The sequence below is a fragment of the Gymnodraco acuticeps genome, unplaced genomic scaffold (genome assembly GCF_902827175.1).
Source record: "Gymnodraco acuticeps unplaced genomic scaffold, fGymAcu1.1, whole genome shotgun sequence".
In the NCBI taxonomy this organism is placed as follows: Eukaryota; Metazoa; Chordata; class Actinopteri; order Perciformes; family Bathydraconidae; genus Gymnodraco; species Gymnodraco acuticeps.
The window spans coordinates 71,525-87,203 of NW_022990118.1; the positions used below are offsets into that span (position 1 = coordinate 71,525).

The following is a 15,679-nucleotide window of genomic DNA, read 5'->3' on the forward strand; positions in this document are numbered from 1 at the left end:
GCGGCCCTCAATCCAATATTGGGTACCTAAATTGGCCCTCACTCATCAAAACTTTGAGAACCTCTGCTCTAGAGTGATGGCCCGCTGGCAGCTCTGGAGATGAATAACTCCAAAAAGTTGAATACATTTTCAAATCACCCTTATATTTTGTAAAACTGCCAATAATGGGAAATCTACACTGTTGATTTGACGTGATGGTGCTGAGATGGAATGAGATGGTTCCTTCAGTTCATCCTGGACGGTAATTACTGCATGACGGCTCAGTCTCTATCCTTTCAGACTCATGTGCTCGCAGCTGAAGGAACATCCTTCTCTCAGAATATCTTACATGCCTCCACCATAGACTGTACACCTGCATTAGTGAAATGTCTGCTGCATAACAACAATCCTTATTACAGATGACCAGTGTAGAGGATAACAGCAAAAATAAATACTCAAGTTGTGTTGAGATCGTACGGAGAGGTTTGTAATGTGTTTTTGACAACACACTCTCACTCCCTAAGCGTCCAATAACGACGTTTAGTCAGTGTCCGTGGCGTCCAGTTGTGACGCTCCTAGGCTCCTTCAGCGTCATAAAGTGACGCAAATAGCTTTCAACTGATTGCAATGTATTCCCATCTGCGGCGGGATTTGACGCTCATGGAAGCACGGCATTCGTTTGTGTCGGCTGCCCTTAAAGGCAATGTGAGCGTCCATTCCCATTGGATAACGGAGAATTGTACACCCGGAAGTAAGTATTCCCCTTACTGTCGATTGATTTTACAGTGATATCTGCACTACTCATCGACTAAAAAACACCAGATTATCCTTGTTAATTACACAACATTGATTGGTTTAAATTGTGTGCAATGCTTTTGTATTTTTCCCCTTCGATTCGGAGAAACAAATGTTTTTTCGGAGTAAAGGATGGCAGAAGACACTACACTACCCAGAATCCTCAGCTATCGTTTGGACTACACCATGTGCTCTGTTTGTCAAACCCGTTTTTTTTCACCTTTCATTCCAATGGCTGGCATCTATGTCACGTGATCTTCAAATTTCTCCCTGCAGAAAAATAAAACATGGCCGAACTTCGTTTTATTCTCGGTGGAAAATGCCTATTTTAAAGTTAGTTTGGCCATTAAAATGCGTTTTGATGTCATTTGATGCGAGAAATATGAGTTGTTATTTCAGATTATGTGTGCAGTGGATGTACATGATCTTTAGTTTGCTAATTATTACGAAGATTACTTCAGGAAATCGCGCCGTTTTCATTGTTACCAAGGTGGTTGCTAGGGACGCTGCTATCGATATTATTTCTGTTATGTTGTGTAACTGTTTAATGGTGTTATCTTTATTGCTACCCCCTTCCCCGTCAATGTATAGTGTTGGTCCACAGCGCAAACATATTAGTTTAACAAAATCCGCATCTTAAGATACGTTATTTTCCCCTGTGCAATTCCAGTCTCACATCTCACAGCACATCATCATTAACAAATACCGGAAACAGACCGAAAACATTTAAAAAAAATTAAAAAAACTACTTTATTCCGAGTGTGCTTGATTTTCTCTTTGAAAGTCATCACATAACGGCATTGTAATACACGGTTCGGCTGCATTAAATATTACATATCTGCCGTAGTTCTGTATTTATAGAGCCCTGATGAGAAGACTTCTAGACAAACATGAGGAACTGAAAACGTGACGTGGATCATGAATATATCAGCCAATAAACAACATCTCACATTTCTTTTCACACAATACGTCTCCTTGCAGTATCAACACTAATTCGGCTGACTTTTATATTTGATCCAATTGGTAGATAGGCTGTATTTACACCATAAAGGTGCACAGCTGATATAAAGGGACACCTAGTGGTTAAAGCATGTTATTGAATTTCATTATTTTTATTATTAGATATTAATAGGATCCCTATAAAGTATATTCATTACTCGTTATTCTCTACTAATAGTTAATTAAAGACTGTATATAATGACTATTTTGCACATCCCTTTCAAGATTTCAAGATTTTCTAAGGTTTATTGACATATCATATAGGCCTACACAACTATGGTGTAGTTCTGCATTGAATGAAAAACTTGGGTCGCAGGTTCCTCAATAGCGCATTACAAGACATCTATCAATATTTGTGCATACCTCCAGCAATGTTAACTATGTTGAAGCACTTATTTTAACTGATATTATACATCATGTATTATACTCTTATAAGATGTATGTAGATATTTCATCTCCGGCCTTGTCAGGTATTGAACAATCAATACATACATACATACATACAACAGTTTAATGGTGGAGGTATACACACATATTGATAGATGTCTTGTAATGCACTGATGAAGTTTTTAATCTCCGGCCTTGTCCGGTATTGAACATTCAATAAATAAAGAACACAGAATTGTTAAATATAAAACACAGAATTTGTGTGATTATACTAAATGATTTACAAATAAACACCACTGCATAATGTACAACTGTAACACATGCTGATGTAACGCAAATGTTTCCAACCTGGGATCAATAAAGTATATCTTATCTTAAACTGATCGATGGCTACTGCCATATTTGCAAAATTTGCCTCTGAACCTTGACAAGTGCATGTTTCAGGCTTATCAATTAATGTAATGTAATGTTATCAATTAACAACAGGAGGGGTCAAAAACATAAGACCAGCTGTTAAATAAAGCTCTTCTGACCTTAGCTGGCATGTGTGTATATATATTAATGCTGCCCATTATGGGCACAAGCAATTTTCACCCATTATTTAATTATATGTTTTAAATGTGAGTGTTTCCTACCCCCTAAACCTCCAGGGATGTACACAGTTTAATACTGGCAACTTCTTATTATGGGAAATACGAAAACGTCTTTTAAAACTACAACTCCCAGTAGAGACGTGCCATAGATAGAGAGCATGTTGCGAAACAGAATAGCCAGCATGTGTAGACCTGGGGACGGGGTGGGGGAGGGGGGGACGCGGTGGACCCGTTCAAATCCAGTTTTGGACAGTCTGACGTGGTTCCATCCCATTTCAAGTGCTGTTCGAGAATCGGCGTAACCCTCGGAGCACACTCACCAATCACAGAGCTTGAGGACTATCACAGGGTTTGTCAAACAGAGCACATGGTGTAGTCCAAACGATAGCTGGGGATTCTGGGTAGTGTAGTGTTTTCTGCCATCCTTTACTCAGAAAAAATATTTGTTTCTCCGAATCGAAGGGGAAAAATACAAAAGTATTGCACACAATTTAAACCAATCAATGTTGTGTAATTAACAAGGATAATCTGGTGTTTTTTAGTCGATGAGTAGTGCAGATATCACTGTCAAATCAATCGACAGTAAGAGGAATACTTACTTCCGGGTGTACAATTCTCCGTTATCCAATGGGAATGGACGCTCACATTGCCTTTAAGGGCAGCAGACACAAACGAATGCCGTGCTTCCATGAGCGTCAAATACCGCCGCAGATGGGAATACATTGCAATCAGTTGAAAGCTATTTGCGTCCCTTTATGACGCTGAAGGAGCCTAGGAGCGTCACAACTGGACGCCACGGACACTGACCAAACGTCGTTATTGGACGCTTAGGGAGTGAGAGTGTGTTGGTTTTTTAAGCTGAAGGGAGGCGGGTCTGCACTTTTCAGTCTTCCAAAATTAAACCAACAAAAAAAAGATAACAGATACTAGGCAAGGCAAGGCAATATGGGATTAGTTTTGTTTCATAAAGATAAAGCAACTCTTTCTCAGAATAAAGCAAAACTAAGAGTTTAAGAGAAAAAAAACTGAGTCAAATTTAATTTAAAAAATAGAACTATAAGTTGCAAACAAATCATTTGTGTAATCATGTAAACTATAAGTCTTTTTTCTTTGTTTTAACATAGGTTTTTGTTTGCAGTTCTCTCTGCTTCTTTCTCAATGATCAGACTTTTGCTCTCGCTGCAGCTCTTCTCGTTTGCACTCCCTCACTTGTTGTTTGAGATTCTGACACAAACCTCCCAGGTGGGCGGGACTTTCAGGGGTGCGTCCCCATTGGCTACTCAGTTTTTGAGTGACAGCCCAGTCCTCCAGTGATTGTACATTGCAGGCAGCTGCGGTGCGATAGCTGAGCGTAGATAGAACACCCCCAGAAGAACCAGCATTTCAATTATTATAATACTACAAGTGAAAATATATGTAAGTATTGATCATTTGTGTTGTTTGTGCGTACTATACGTTCTGTTTCTTTATTGTGTTAAGTGAGAAGTAAAGCTGTGTTATGAAAGTTAGCTTTTGCTAACTTTAGATCCATAACAATGCAAGCTAAGTAGCCTAACAGCAGGGACAGTTAGCTACAAAGCTAGCAGTGAGTGAGCGTTCAGACACCGGTGTTGCAGTATAACTTGAGACTAGGGATGTCCCGATCACCTTTTTTTGCTCCCGATCCGATTCCGATCATTTTATTTTGACAATCTGCCGATACCGATTTTTCCCGATCCGATCTTTATGCAATGCATTAAGAGAAAAAAAAGGAAAATAGCATTCAAGTTGTCCCTTAAGGTTATATTTTTATTTAAATGACAGTAGGGGAGAGAGGGGTAAGTTGAGCCAGTGGGTAAGTTGAACCACCCCCTGTAACCAGGCAACGCCTTATAGTTGTAATCATGTGACCAGAAATTATGCAAGCTCCTCCCATTTCTCCTTGCCTGTGAAAGAGAGATCCTCATTGTGTTCTAGTAAGTAAACATTTTTACAAAAAAACGTTTTTTGCTTGTCAAAGTACATTTTGTAGATGTCAGCTATATCGACTGTCATGTCAAAAAAAAAGTATCCAGGTTTAAACACATATATTGTATATGTTGATGTGTTTGCAGCGTATTAAACCATGTGAATCATTAAGCTAAAGATGACTCTGAATTGTAATGCTAGGCTATTTTTTCTAAAATGGTGGCTGTGGGGTAAAGTGAACCATGGGCCGTGGGGTAAGTTGAGCCAGTTTTTCAATGGATAAATGAATGAAAGTAGGCCAAGTTGATAATAAGAGCTCATTGTAGGCTACATTTAAAGTTACATGTACCCTGTGTTTGATTGGTAAGATGTATGAAATTCAATCGAAATTTATATTAAAAATATTAGAAAAACTAAGCTTGTATTTGGTTTGTTATTTATTGTTTATAGTTACCTTTAAGATGTGTTGTAGGTATGCCCAGGTTTGAACAGGTATGCCCAGGTTTGAACAGTGGTTCAATTTACCCCCTGACCTGGATCAATTTACCCCTACACTGGGGCAAGTTGAGCCACAATACTTTTTTTTTTTAAGAAGTAATATTTTCACTGCCCTTGATCAAATATTAATTCTTATCATTGCCATTGATAGGAGACATCCTGAATTATAGGTGTGTGTTTTCATTTTTACTATGTGTCATTTGTCCTTGCTTAGAGGACAGCATAACTAAAAAATGGCTCAACTTACCCCACTCTCCCCTACCCAACTATCCATTCTATCCAACATGGATATAGCTTCTTTTTTTCACAGCAGCATTGGATCAAAACAAAATAAAGCTTATCGGTGGTCCACCACAAAATAACCATGTAAACAAATTGAGTGCAGATAGTGCAGTAACAAAACAAAAATAACTCTACTGGAAAGAGGTAGCTTCACAAGTTCACATTCAGTCACATATAATACAATGAAAATGTGGCTTAGTGCAGAATTCTAGCCTTAAGACTGTCTAGTAATAATGCAATGAACAACAGCAGCTTAACATAACATGAATAAACAAAGTATTATATTTCCATCTTACTGGAGTAACACAATTCAATAGTAATCAGCAGCGAACCACTTCAACACGTATATTTCGGTGTATTCACAGCATTCATTTTGTTATTCTACAGTATTGTTGTTTTATAGGTATTTGTTAATGTAACCCAATTTGTGTTTGAAAAGGATACCAGTGTTTGTTACTTTCGTTGCAGTTGTATATGTCTTAAGTGTAATTTGTCTTGGCTTACTATTTATGGACATGCTTTTATTTTGAAGGAGAAGTAGCGCTGTTGACAGGAAGTTGTTGTTGCTATGGAAACAACGTGACGGAGATTAACGGAGAAAAGTAATATCTACATATAAAGACGGAGAAAGTAAACGATAACGTTTATGGTTAAGTGTTAGCACCCCCCGAAGAGGCACAAGCTCTTACGTTGATATTGGAGATTTCAATAAATTCAATTTGAAAAAAAAAACGGGGAAAAAAATGAAAAAACAAACAAAACACATTTCCGAATAACGAAATTGAAACCCGAATAGTACTCCAATGAACGAATATTCGGATATTCGGGTACAACCCTAGTGTACTCGGCGTGTTATTGTTGTTGGTGTTTGTTTCTCAGGTGGCGTATTAGATAGCTCTGTTCTTTCCACCATGCGGAACCTCCTTCTTGCAAACATTGCATCTGGCTGTTACACTGCCTTTGCTTTCAATTTTATAATACTTCCAAACTGCTGACATTTTCTCTGTCCCGACTCCCGATTCACCTCATTCGACTCACTACTATTAGACACTGCGCCCACTCTGTTGCCAGATTTGAGAGAAATAAGCAACCAGGTCTATGAAAACAAGCCCAAAAGAAGCAACACATACATGATGTTGTGAAATTTTAAACCAAAACTAAGGCCTCAGGATGACTTTAAGACGTGAACATGGTCATTTTTGTTTTGTAACATTAAAAAAAAAAAATTATTTTTTAAATTATAAAAAAAAAAAAGGATTCCCGATCCCCCATCTTTTTCTCCCGATTCCGATCTTTTAAAAATCACATGATCGGCTCCGATCCCCGATCACGTGATCGGATCGGGACATCTCTACTTGAGTCATGACAACTGGCTACATTCTATTATTTTCGTCATAGGAATCCGGGGCGTGCACATTGAGGACCCATTGCTGACTTACCAGGAAATAAACATGTCGATTGCCTCGTTTGTCGTTTACGTTAATCTTTTGCTATATCTGCCTTCCTACGATCACTTTGATGCACATTCAGTACTCGTATGCAGTGGCGACTGGTCATTAGCACAGCCCCACCTAGTGTCAGCAAAAAGTATTAAAATAATGATTACAACAAAATGCAAAACATTTATTAAAATATATATAAAATATATTTTAAGATCATGTTTAATCATCTGATTCGTCTGTACATTGCTGTTTTAGTCTGTATTCTTCTAATTAGTGTCTACAGTGTGTGCCTATTGAGCTGTTTAGAGCCATGTGGGACAAAACCTGATCATGCCCCTCCCTCTCACTGTCTAAGTGAACGGTGACTGTAAAAACTACACTGTGCATGCTCAGAGTATTTTCCTATTTAATGTGTGTGGCAAACAATAATGACCATAGGAGCATAGAGCTGCCATCCCCACCATACGTCATCTCACATAATTCAGAGCTGATTGGCTGTAAATATGTGTGCCGCGAAAAGTGTGGTGTGTGAAGAGCAGGTGAAGAGGAGGAGAGAGACGCGTCCTAAAACCAGGAAGTTAGCTGCGCATGGCTTCCCTCCACAAAAAAGCAATGAGATTTCTCCATAGGATTTTAGAAAATAGCTACAAATAAGATCTGTGGGAAACGTAGCTGTTAGATAAATGTACGTTTTGTTCAGCCGGATAATATCCACATGTCTACCCTACTTTTATAATTTTCGAATCATAAATCCATCATTTAGATTTATGATAGACTTTTGAAACTACAAGAAGATAAGGAGGACTTTTACAAAAAAGTAATAGAGATTTTTGTCCAGAAGGATAGGCAAATGGACTTAATCTTCAAGTCAAGGTAAGACCACCATTTTATTGAAAATGGGATCTTACTAAGAGAGAACAATTCAATATTTAAATGATAAAATAAATTTTTTTGGGTATCCTTCTGTTGAACTGTCTGTTTAAAATTAATTGAAGCATCAGACTAAAGAGGCTTTTGAAAATAATATTATATTTTGATTTAGGTCAAAATATAATATTATTTGTATTATATATTTGTAAACCTGAAGAGTCAGTGCCAGTGCATCACCAGCCATGAACCTCACTGCAGAAGCTTATATATAGACATCTGCGTTTTTTGTGCCCCTACCACTTTTATACATATAGAAACGCCACTGCTCGTATGTGAGGTTTTGGGTGAGAGGTGGATATCGTGACGCTTACAGGGAGGTATCGGAGGTATCAAAGTAGGTGACTGTGTGGATGCCTGTTCAAAACATAGCAAACTTGAATAAATCATTTAAATTATATATTTGTGTCCGACTTTCATTTGTACATCGTTCTTAATGTGATGTATAGTAGCTTTGATAGCTGTCCATACCTTCAGACAGCCTAAAAGTAAAACACAAGTTGTTTATTCACTGCCCAAAAGCAGCATCGAGATGACTGGATCATCTGCAGTTACTTCCAAAATGTAATACAGTACATTACTTATTACTGTCTTTTTTAAGTAATAGCCTACGTTACATTACAATATTACTGTCTCTGAAATGTAATGAGTTACACTACATTTATATTAGCCTACTTTTGAGTTGCTTTACCAAAAGAGCATCAGGACTGTTTGAGGCAGATGATAGCTATGTGATTAACATGATGATTCAGCCTCTATGGAGAGAGACATATGACAAGCATGATCATTTCTGACGTGGAGCTAATCTGAAGTAAACATTGAATACTGCTTTCTATTCCTCCATCTTGTAACTCCCTCTCTTGGATATCAGCATGTGAAGGACACTGTTCAGGAACTAGTTGATGCTCTCTATGTGATGACTACTTCCATTCTGGAGAGGATCACAAATACATGGATCCTGCGATTGAAGCGAGTGAGATTGTTCTAACAATTTCCAATAAAGGTTATTCTGAAACATCACTATCACTGTTGTCTTTCCTTCTGTAACGGTAATGTAGGCCAAGAAAAACTTTGCATTGCATAATATTTAAACTCACTATTACTTACTTATTACTTACTATTAACCCTAACCCTATTACTATTTAGGCACTATAAATGAAGCCAAAAATATGTCAAATTGGGGCTTAGCCCACCACTCCAATGCATAGTTGCAACTTAGGCAGTTAAGCATTTTATATCAGTGGGTCCTCATGGTGCAACACGGAAGGCAGACAGAATTGCTAAGACACAGGTGTCACATGACATTTAAATGTTCTGGAAAGTTCCTTATACAGCTTCAGCCTTTTTTATCTCATTAAGTCCCTAAGTGACACACACTGAACAGTCTGGTGGGTCATGGTCCTTGTCATTTGCTTTTGTGTTCCCATAACAACATGTCCAAGATGTCCATGTGCCAGGCTAACACATGTGACAGAACTAGCTACATTTGGAAAGGTTTTTTGTTGCTAAAGTTAACATTCAAGCCATTTAAGAATAAAAATGCTTACATGCCATTTGTTAAACATTAAGCTGTCTTCGGCTCTTTTCGGCTGTAACAAATGTAAATGTCCCCTCTGTGGGACGAATAAAGGTATTCTGATTCTGATTACATTTAACCTGTTGTGGAAACATTTCTTGATTAAATTGATATGAAACAAATGCCATAAATATTGCTGTGCCACTGGTGTCACATCGGGACTTTAGCCCTAAACATTCACAGTAAACCCGGAGTGATATATATGCACAATTAGAAATAAGATTATGATCTGCTCAGTTAATTTAGCTGATTCAATGATATTTAGTTAACATATTCTTTATTCTTCAATTCAAAGTATGTTCAAACAAATGTAAACCAAAAAATCATCCTTGTTAATTAAGTTATAAATAACAGTTACTTTACCATTGAAGCGCAGATATTTGACACTAGGGGGGGTTACGTGTCAGAAATGTGTTCTAGGTGGTCTATTTAGTCTAAATGACATTCCCCTTAATTTCCCCAAAAGTAGAAATGGGTCCGGGTTCTTATGGGTTAAACGTATAGGCTTAAAGCATGGCTTAAAGGCATAATAGAACTACCGTATTATATGTATTCAACTTGTGCCCCGCTGGACTTACTTGTCTGTAGTTTACCGTTACTGTGACATATCAGTATAGCCACGGAAGATAGTTTGTGTGATTCATTCCCATGCATCAAGGTTATTTTCATGTAGCCTAATTGTTTTTCCTGCACAGTATAGAGTCTTGTTGTGATGAGAGGGATGCAGGTATTTCATTAAAAACAAACGTGCTCCCTGGAGAATAGGTACAGCATTTATATCACAATTTAATCGGAGCTGATCACAACTTGTCATGAGTGATCCAGTCATCTCGATGAGCGTTCGGGCTGTGAATAAACAACTTGTGTTTTACTTTTAGGCTGTCTGAAGGTATGGACAGCTATCAAAGCTACTATACATCACATTAAGAACGATGTACAAATGAAAGTCGGACACAAATATATAATTTAAATGATTTATTCAAGTTTGCAATATTTGGAACAGGCATCCACACAGTAATCTACTTTGTAATGTTCAATACCTCCCTGTAAGCGTCACGATATCCACCTCTCACCCACAACCTCACATACGAGTACTGAATGTGCAGCAAAGTGATCGTAGGAAGGCAGATATAGCAACATATGAATGTAAACGACAAACGAGGCGATCGACATGTTTATTTCCTGTTAAGTCAACAATGGGTCCTCAATGTACATGCCCCGGATTCCTATGACGAAAATAATAGAATGTCGCCAGTTGTCATGTCTCAAGTTATACTGCAACACCGGTGTTAGTACCATATGTGCTCGGGCTACCAGATCTGCTCGGGGTCCGTCGCTTACCAATGACGTCACGCGCATGGCCGTATCTACCATTGAGGTCACCGAGGTCCAATATGGTCTAGCTGCGGCCGCGGCCAGTACACGGCGGTACACGATGGTACACGACACGCCCACCTGACACTACGGTGGCTGAGAGGCATGGCAGATGAAAAGCGAATTGACGACAACTACGCCGCCTACGGTGGAGACCGTACATGGCATGTTATTGTAGCATTTTAAGCAACTAAATTAATAACCTATCCGTTTTAAGCAACTATTAGGCGTTTTAAGCAACTCAATTAATAACCTATCCGTTTTAAGCAACTATTAGGCAAATAATTTAATAACCTATCCGTTTGAGAACCCCTTGGAACCCCTTATCCCATTTTGATGGTTGACATCTCATTTGAACAGTGAAAGCCAGAATATTGTAAAAATGCTTACCAATGATGTATTAATAATGGGATATATATAGCTCCTTTCATGAGACCCAAGGTCCCTTTAAAAAGAAGAACAGGAGTAGAAACAAACATAACAAAAGGCAGTCAGACAAAACAACAAATAGATTTGGGGCCAAAGGCCTTGGCAGACAGATGGGACTTGAAGGCCCTTTTGAAGGCATCAAGCGTGGGGATGTTTCAGATCTCCGCAGGGAGAGCGTTCCAGAGTGGGGGCTGCCATACTGAAGGCTCTGTCCCCGAAGGATCGCAGGTTGGTGCGGGGGGCCAGAGTCTGAAGACCGCAGGTTCCGGGGTAGAGCATGTGGGAATTGTATTGATTGAGCCAGTGTTTCATTACATTACATTGCATTTAGCTGACGCTTTTATCCAAAGCGACTTACAATAAGTACATTCGACCAGGAAGACACAACCTTGAAGAAAACAGAATCATATAAGTACATCAGGTTTCATAGAGCCAAACATTTCAAGTGCTACTCAACTGGCTTTAGGTAAGCCAGTCCTTTATTAGTATAAAAGTGCTTCGTTAATAGTTCTAACGCTCGAAGTGGAGTCGAAAGAGATGAGTTTTCAGTTTGCGCCGGAAGATATGCAAGCTATCTGCCGTCCTGATGTCAATGGGGAGCTCATTCCACCATCTTGGAGCCAGGACAGCAAACCCACGTGTTTTCGCCGATGGGAACTTGGGTCCCCCTCGCAGCGAGGGCGCAACGAGTCGTTTGGCTGATGCAGAGCGTAGTGCACGCGCTGGGGTGTACGGTTTAACCATGTCCTGGATGTAGGAAGGGCTAGATCCATTCGCAGCATGGTAAGCAAGTACCAGTGTCTTGAAGTGGATTCTAGCAGTTACCGGAAGCCAGTGAAGGGAGCGGAGGAGCGGAGTGGTGTGGGAGAATTTAGGAAGGTTGAAGACCAGACGAGCCGCTGCATTCTGGATGAGCTGCAGAGGTCGGATGGCACATGCAGGTAGACCAGCCAGGAGGGAGTTGCAGTAGTCTAGGCGTGAGATGACGAGAGCCTGGACCAGAACCTGAGTCGCTTTCTGAGTCAGCTGGGGACGTATCCTCCTGATGTTGTAAAGCGTGTATCTGCAGCAACGGGTTGTAGCAGCGATGTTTGCAGTGAAGGACAGGTTGTTATCTAGGGTCACACCCAGATTCCTTGCAGTCTGAGTCGGGGAAACAACTGAGGTGCCGATGTTGATTGTCAGGTCAAGAGTTGGACAATCTTTTCCCGGGAGGAAGAGCAGCTCAGTCTTGTCAAGGTTGAGCTTGAGGTGGTGAGCAGACATCCACTGAGAGATGTCAGCTAGACAAGCAGAGATGCGTGCGACGACCTGGGTCTCTGAGCGGGGAAAGGACAGAATTAATTGGGTGTCGTCAGCGTAGCAGTGGTAAGAAAAACCATGCGGGCTAATGACTGATCCGAGCGAGTTTGTGTACAGGGAGAAGAGGAGGGGACCAAGAACAGAGCCCTGAGGGACCCCCGTAGTTAATTGACAAGGGTCGGACTCAGACCCTCTCCAAGTCACCCTGTAGGTACGGTCTTTCAGGTATGAGGTGAGGAGGGAAAGTGCAGAGCCTGAAACTCCAAGTTCTTGGAGAGTGCGAAGGAGGATCTGATGATTCACCGTGTCGAATGCAGCAGACAGGTCCAACAGGATGATGACAGAGGAGAGGGATGCAGTTTTGGCAGTGTGCAGTTCCTCCGTGACAGCAATGAGAGCAGTTTCTGTGGAGTGACCTGCCTTGAAACCAGACTGGTGCGGATCCAGAAGGTTGTTCTGATTGAGATAACAGGAGAGTTGTTTAAAGACAGCGCGTTCAAGTGATTTAGACAGGAACGGGAGGAGAGAGACAGGCCTGTAGTTTATAACATCAGACGGGTTGAGAGTGGGTTTCTTTAGGAGAGTGTTTACTCTTGCCTCCTTGAGACTGTTTGGAAAGTGACCAGAAGTTAGAGAAGTGTTGATGAAATGGGTGAGAAACGGTAGAATATCAGGAGCGATAGTCTGAAGGAGGTTTGAAGGGATAGGGTCCAGAGGACAGGTGGTAGGGCGGGAAGAGGTAATGAGGGTAAGAACCTCACTTGGAGAGAGAGGGGAAAAGGAGGTTAGTGTGTTGGTGGAAGGAGGGTCTGGTGACCCAGCGGTGAGTAAAGGTGAGTCAGAAAAAGAAGAGCGAATATCATTAACCTTTTTTTCAAAGTGGGTAACAAAGTCGCTTGACAGAAGTGAGGAGGGGGGAGGAGCTTTTGGAGGGTCCAAGAGGGTGGAGAAGATGGAAAATAGTTTTTTAGGATTGGAATAGGAAGATTGGATCTTATCTTGAAAGAAAGTGCTTTTTGCCTGAGAGATTGAAGCAGAGAAAGAGGAGAGGAGAGCTTGATAGGTTAGGAGGTCGTCACGGTGTTTGGATTTCCACCATTTCCGCTCTGCTGCCCTAAGGACAGTTCTATTAGCACGCAGTGCATCATTTAGCCAGGGAGCAGGAGGGGACTGACGAGCCTGCCGAGATGTCAGAGGACAGAGCGAGTCCAGAGTGGATGAGAGAGTAGAGAGGAGAGTTTCTGCAGCAGAGTTTGGAGGCAGTAGTTGGAACGAATCAGAGGAAGGGAGGGCTGAGAGCACCGACGAGGCAAAGGTAGAGGGAGAGAGGGAGCGAAGGTTACGGCGGACAAGTATAGGATGGGAAGAGATTAGTTTGTTATGTTTGGAAAGGGATAGAGAGAATGAAATGAAGAAGTGATCAGATGTGTGGAGCGGGTTTACAGAGAGGTTAGAAGTAGCGCAGTTCCTTGAGAATATGAGATCAAGGACATTGCCAGCTTTATGAGTCGGTGGGGACGGAGACAGTGAGAAAGCAAAGGCGGTTAACAGAGATGTTAGTTCGTCTATCTTCCCCATCTGGAGGTTGAAGTCTCAGAGAAGTACAGCGGGAGGGCCAGTTTCAGGGATGTGTGAGAGGAGATGATCTAATTCCTCCAAGAAGTCCCCCAAGGCGCCTGGTGGACGGTAGAGAACAACAATGGTTAACTGTATAGGATGGGTTACTGTGACGGCATGGAATTCAAAGGTGGAAGGAGTGAAGTTAGGTAGCTTGAAGAGGGAAAAGCTCCATTTGGGAGAGAGCAGGAGACCAGTGCCACCTCCTCTGCCAGTTGGTCTGGGTGTATGGGAGAAGGAATATGCAGTGGAGAGAGCTGCTGGGGTGGATGTGTTGGATGGAGTAATCCAGGTCTCAGTGAGAGCAAGGAAATCCAGAGACTGCAGGGAGGCGTAGCCAGAGATGAAGTCAGCCTTAGGAACAGCTGACTGGCAGTTCCACAGGCCACCTGAAACTAGATGTTGGATCTCAGTGGAGCACGTGGGATAGACGAGAGCAGGCCGGTTATATCGATTACGAGATACACGGGGCCAGTGATAATTGCGAGAAGACACATGAACAGGAATGGAGAAAATACACATGATTATAGCATGAGGGGCTTTCATCGTGTACTTTCAACTGCAGTATATGGTTAGGCAAGTTCAGCATTCACTGTGATGTATATAAAATATGACACTGATACCGTTTTCCTCAATGAACATTTATTGAACAGAACATCAAATGTAAAATCAGAGCTGGTCAACTTAAAAAAATATTGAATAAATAATAAACTCCTCGGAATCTTTCACAAGTCCTTCAGCCTTTGGTGCGCTTCCTCACTCATGTTCTTGGCGAGGTCATGAGAACAAAGTTCCATCTTACTGATAAGACAAGATGGTATAAAGAAGTCATATGTAATATTATAAAATCACATGCATCAGGGGTTGTACACTTTAATGTGTCCATTCACTAACCGACTCTTTAGGAAGGAAGCTGTAAGGCCTCTTGTTATAGGAGTGGTCCTCATCAGTGTCCAGGGGCATCTGTAGACAGTCAACCATTATTTTGACAGTGCTTTACATGCACGGTTTAACTCCTCCAAAAATGATCCAAGCTCGATTCAGAATGACACAGTACCACACAAAACAAATGTTGCATGTACCATAAGTTCTATGTAGTATGTGTTTTAGGAGTAGTAACCCATTCTGAAACAGGCACACAGGGTCATAGATACGTTGAGCGATACACTGACCATGGTTCTGCTTGCATGCGTCCTTTTACGACTGATCCTGAATGTACGTGGGACATTGTCGCTAAGGGTCGCCCTGCCTTCCTCACTATAGTGAGCAAACCTCTTTCCATACCTGCAATTAAGACACATTTTCTTCACCAGAAGGTTGAATTTTAGAGCCAGGTGTTCCCCCCAAATCTTCTTGATAATACAATTACAAATTCAAATGTTTTTGTAGCACTGCAGCATACCCTTCCAGTCCAAAGTTTTCCACCAGGATAACACACCACCACCTTCTCAGGAGAGACATGTCATGCTAAAGAAAGAGCATCAATTTTCATTAAGTTTGTTATAGCATTTTAATGTGACTTCTTTCCTTAA

The 15,679-nt window shown here is 40.9% G+C and overlaps 1 long non-coding RNA gene across 1 annotated transcript; it reads right to left on the reverse strand.

Moving 5' to 3' along the window:
• Window positions 1-14,772: 14,772 nt before the first annotated feature.
• On the reverse strand, window positions 14,773-15,201 carry LOC117546360. The gene is made up of 2 exons (XR_004568997.1): window positions 15,042-15,201; window positions 14,773-14,948 (listed from the first exon to the last, which is right to left on the reverse strand). It is a non-coding gene; the product is annotated as an uncharacterized LOC117546360 (long non-coding RNA).
• Between the last annotated feature and the right edge of the window lie 478 nt (window positions 15,202-15,679).